Below are 6,075 nucleotides of genomic sequence, written 5' to 3' on the forward strand. Positions count from 1 at the left end.
TAGATGTGGGTCTCTTGAATAAAGTAGAAAAATCGAACATATTTTCTTGGTGCGGTTCTTTTCTCTTCTCTACTTTCTCCCGTACTTTTGTTTTCTTTGTCTTCTAACTATTTTGCAATGTTGATTTGCCTTCGCTTGTTATCACATTTGTTAAGCAACCACACGTACACGCAATACACCATGCGGAAAATGATGTATAGAAGGACAAGAAATAATTAGTAATAAATTATAACTGTATTAGAGTAGTTTAGATAAAGGAAACAAAATAAATTGGTGCGATACATAAATAGTTAAACTTTGTCCTAAACGAACGAACGATTAGTTGAAATGAAAGCAAAACAACCCAGTTAGTTGAGTTTACATTTGGAGCATAATTCAACAACCTTATAACCAACCTTATAACCCTTAATGAGAACCTTCTGGACGCTGCAACGGGTACCGTATTAATCTATTGGTGGACAAAAGAGCGTAGTAAATTGTTAGCATCTGATTTTAGGGGGATCGTACGATATAAATCGTATGTAAAACTAATTATGGTTTAACCGAACCGTGAATCGCGCGTTGCAGTTGGCCCAGTTAGTAGTAAGCATCACTTCTGCGCAACCGAAACTAAATAGATTCAATCTGCAATCCAGTGTATATATGGGAGATAGTCAACGCGCTATGATGATGAGCCTGCTCCATTGGCGCAATCCGCAAATAAAATCAGATGTGCTGCGCGGCCCTTGTGTAAAAAGCTGTAGCTTACAGACAAAGTTGGAATACATTTTGTGGTTTTTGTTATCTTTTCCACCCATTTAGTGTTGATTTTCACTAGCTGCTACTCTCCCAGCAAGGGCCGCATTTTAACGGTTCCGCTTGTACGAACACGGCTTGTATTTGAAGAGTTAGCTCCACAAGTAAAAACAAATCTTACTTAATGATCACATTGGGAAAGGGAGTTTAGCATAGGTAAAATTATTAAGTCATAAATTACATACACACACGCAGGCATGGGACACCATTATTAATGTATAATGTTCTAATGGGGGTAAAACTTAGGGTTGCGAGGTGGAAGCAAAACCGTAGCATATTGATGGATGGTGGAATGTGACACGAATGAAGTGGTGAAGGACAAGTTGTTAAGTGATGAGTGCGTGCGATCATTGAGAGTCTGATTAGGGTATAGGAGTGTATGAGGCTGTTGCTGAGGGGAAAACACATCAAAATGCAACGAGAAAAGCTAGCACGGCTCGGCGTTGGACGACACCAGGAAACAATAAAGTTCACTAAATATCATGCGGCTTGAGTCTATTCTTATTTTTATCCATAAATTCCTTTTATGTCATTGTTTTTTTTTATTGATTGGAATATGTAATTGAATATGTAATTGTTGTAATTGTTGTAAACTAATTTAAGCGAAACTAAAAGTTAGATAAAAACGTTAAAGCAGTACAATTTCCCCGTGATTCGCGCGCGAATTTTAAACCCTCAAAAAGCGCCATCTACACACGACTGTCAGTAGCTGAATAGTTGCATCGTTTACCCACAAGGTGACACTAGCATCGCACTGTGAACAATGCTTGGACAAATTGTTTGGGTGTCATGTAAAACCCGGTGTAGTCGTAAGACAGGTTGATAAATAAATAGTATTATTTTGTTTATATTTGCTTCCATTCTATATAAACTTTTTTTTTTGTATCCATGTGACTGTGAGCGTTAATAATATTATTAAAAACGTTAGTTATGTACAGCAAGTAAATATTGAATTAATGTAAACTTAATTAATGTGTATCACGTGGTAGCGTGATAAATATAAAAGGGGATGATTTTAAGTTAAAATATATTAAATTTCAGTGGTTTGCTATACGTGTTTTTGTTATGCTTTAGTATTCCATTGTATCTTCTATCTCATCAATATAGCAAACGGTATCAATTATTCCATTTGTTTTCTCCAACTCCATCTCCAACTATATGCTTTTATATACAATATCGTTCATTATGCTTGTCTCAACCGAATGTTACAATAAAACGAACGTCGTGCATCGTGTTGCGATGTTTGTAGTGAGGCTTCAAACACATTACCCTCGCAAACGTATTCAATTGCAATCCTGTGATGTACAGCTTCAGCAGCACAAGTTTGCTAAACAACAACAACCAAAACAACAGCAGCAAATCACGACATTAAAGCGATGGCTTTTGATTGTTCATCCACCAATGGATGGACACTAACCGTTGAAACCGATCCGATGACAACCGACCGCTGCGCGCTTACAGCCGCTTGACCACCACGTGTTTGCTTGCAAAACTCCCGGAAGTACACATCATAGTTCGGACGCCCCATACAGCGCGCTTCCGTATGCCGTGCGTCAGTAGTAGTAGGGGTAGTGGTGTACATGGCGCGGTTATGGTTTTAATTGACTGTTGGCGGCCCCGCGTCCGGCACAGATTATGCGTCGGTTTGGTAATTGCTTAACACAATTTCATTATCCCTGGCCGGTCGGAAGGATAGCGGCGACAATGGAACGCGCATTGAGGGAAACAGTCACAGTATTGTGTGCGTATCTGGTTGGGACAATTTTCCAACCACCACCATAGCGGATCATCATCATCGCTGGCATCATTGTCAGCAGGCGGCACTTTTTTCCTTTTTCGCCGTCGAGCCTGTTTGTCCGCCCGCTAGCACGTTTGATGTTTAACGACCGCAAATTAAGCCACCATTAAAGGGTGGATTGAGGACTGAAATGAGATTTTTCTACCACTTCCAGTGGCACTTGAAGTCGGGCAGCGTTGATGCTTTGGGAAATGGTTCATTCTGCGTCGAAATGTCTGTTAAAGCCCATAAAAGAAGTTCGGTGAAAATTGAGCACAACAAAACCATAATGTAGATAGCAATTACTACTGCCACTACAGGGTGATAGGTTTAATTTAGACGCTTTCTTAATGATTATGATGGGTTAAAGTTTCGGTTTGATGACATGTGACGTGTGGAAAAAAGATAATCATTGTGACAGAAACAACTGATGTCACAGTTGTCGGGAGTTACGTTGTTCTTTTGGCAGGTTTGCCCTTTATCTTTATCTTTAAGTAGTGATCATTTATGGCTGTAGTCTCGATAGGTGTGAGAAAAAATTATATCTTTGTTTATATCACAACACCCATCGAGACCGTTCCTGCGAAGAAAATTAAAAAAATCTGGATTTTAAGCCTTTTTGGCATGAAAATGGTGTAAGTATGATGAGCCATACGAGCATCTTGGAATTAAATTTCAACGAGCAGCTTGAAACGTATTTTCAACAGCACAGCATGAAAAGCAATTTTTGCACATATTTTGAATAAATCCACACACACTTGTCTAGAGAAGCTTCAAAATTGCACATCACTTATAGAAATCACACACACAATCGTTCGGTGTACGACAGTTTGCTTCTCTCCGTCCACTTTAATCTAAATCACATCGCAAACGCCGCTACGCCTCCCCGGGTAACATTTCATTATGAATAATCTTTCATATAATAAACCAAATAAAGAACCCATACATATGTATATGTGTAGGTGCACCGGAAGCACCGGAAGTAGCGCGGCTATCGATCAAGCTACGGCCTCCCGGACAAGCTCATCACAAATTCTGATGGCACGATATAAAAAGACGCACGAGCCCGATGAAGTCATAGCGAGATAGCGAAAAGAAAAGATATAAAATTAAATAAATATAAAACATTCCTCACCTACTTCCCTTGCTCGCTGTTCCCTGGCTTGTGTTCATTCTCTGCCTTTGTTATGCCATATGCCTTCCAACAGCAGAGGAATCCCAACCGGCGCGCGCGGAACATGTGTGCTTTGCGTTGTTTTGCTTTTGTCTTGCACGTGAACGATGGCGCATACAAACACAAACACACACACACACATACATAATCGTATGAACATCCTGTACTGATTCTGGTCTGCTGACCGAAGACCGGAAATGATGTGTGACATTGTATGAGTGTTTTGTTTTCTGTGTGTGTACAATGGTCTTCACTTGAAGGCAACCTTCATCGAGGCCGTCGCGATCGTTTGCAGTGTGATCTTCTACAACCATCCACCAGCACAAAGGGATATGACATCAAGCAATGTAAGACTGCTGGTGTAAACACCTCGGCGGACGGACTTCCGTTGTCCTTCCGAATGCCGAGACATAGAGAAGCTTTTATCGTTGCAAAAGGTCCTACGCCGCCTGCATTCGTAATGTTGTGCTTGAGTGCATTATTTAAATTTTTATCATTTTTCTTGAATTGCTGATTGCTCGATGAAAGCGGCACAAAACAAACCTCGAATCTTTTCATGTTAGGTCTCGTTAGCAGATGCTGGCCAAAGCATGAATTATGACGTTCCTAAGCAACGTCCCGTACCGATGCTGCTACGCTACAATACGCTTGGCTATCAATATACCCATGAGACAAGGCTTATTCAACCAGAATGTGCCCCCGGGCAGCATCGGTGTAATTTAATCGTTTAAATTGCATACTTTAGGGCTGACTACGCTTTAATTGCATACTTGTTTGGCCAGCATATTCTAACAGCATCGATTTTATTAAAGCACGTATCCAACTGACTTTACGCCGTCATTTGCTGGGTGACACACTTGATACTATTTTATTATTTTGGTGGCATATTGTAGCGCAATTGAAGGCAGCTTAGCTTCGTGTGTTGGTTAGGACAGCATGCGGTACAGTGATGCGGTAAAGTTAAGCATTATTACCGACCACAAATTACGATAGGAGATTAATTGATGATAAAATGAATCGTAAAAGGATGAAGCATTGAGAGAGGAGAATGTTTTTTACAGCATTGATGATGGTTTTTTAGATGCATCAAACCTTATTTGGTATGGTTGCTTTACTGATATTTCGCAGTTCCATTGATGTTCATGCTTGAACACAATAAGCAATAAGTAGTCAAGTATTTGACAATGTTTTTGTAACCAGTTAGAATGAAATAACTACATTCGAGGGCCCATGTCAAATGAAATATAATTAAAATCTAGTTTCTATCGTTAAATTTCGATTTTAATTGGTTATGAAAGACTATGAAATTGTTATTATTTATTTTGGAATGCCAAATTTTCTGTAAAAACGAGTCCTTTTTAGGTGCATTGTCAGCTAACTATCGAACAATCAACTAAAACTCATATCAACTGGACAGCATCCATCTAGTGAAAGTAAATTTTAATATTTAACAAATTTACATTATTAAATTTTAAATACTAAAGATTAATCGCTGTTAATATGGTTTATAATTTTTGAACCATGAAGAGAACTATGAGTTGTTCAAAGCTGACCAAATATTTGAGCCATGTTTATTGAAGTGAATTTTGCATAAAAGCTAAAGCAATTTCCCAACGAATCATCGCTTTTTCATATTGTGTAAGGAGCATTTACGTTGTTATTGTTTTCGATAATTGTACTCAAAAATCAAAACCAAATCTCAGACCCGAGCAGCTGCCTATTCACTGCTCGGAAAACTTTTCCCATCCCAACCAAACTCAAACACGCGTTTTGGTCCACTTCACCGTTCAAATGCCATTTGTTAACAACATCATTAGCAGCCCCAACGTCACCGGCCATCCGTCCCCGAAAGGAATGGATCCATGTCCCTTGACGCCGTATTCCCCCTCCCCCCCCCCTCCGCTCCACCCGTAGAATGGAGAAAATTAACAGCCACTGGCAAAATCGTGGCCCCTCCATCCATCCTTCTTACGCATGGGAATTCCCGATTTCTTAGGAACTGTGTGAGTGTGTGTGTGTGTGTGTGTGTGTGTGTGTGTGTGTGTGTGTATGTGTGTCTGTTGTAGCTTTGGGGCCGGCCACGGAAAATTAAAAATTAAAAACTTGTTCAACAACACGTGGGCCAAACTTTTCGGCTCCACCAGTGAGAGAGCGAAGGGAAAGGTGGAAGCTCCATTGGTCGAGTGCAAAAATCGACTGTGAACGAAAATGAAAGAAATTTCCAAGTCTCACCCAAAGGCAAAAGTAAGGCAAAAGAACATTCACACACACACATCCTTATCACTTCATTCACATCAAACATTGGAAATTGGAAATGTGCTTCACAATG

Source organism: Anopheles gambiae, chromosome 2, assembly GCF_943734735.2.
Source record: "Anopheles gambiae chromosome 2, idAnoGambNW_F1_1, whole genome shotgun sequence".
Taxonomy (NCBI): Eukaryota; Metazoa; Arthropoda; class Insecta; order Diptera; family Culicidae; genus Anopheles; species Anopheles gambiae.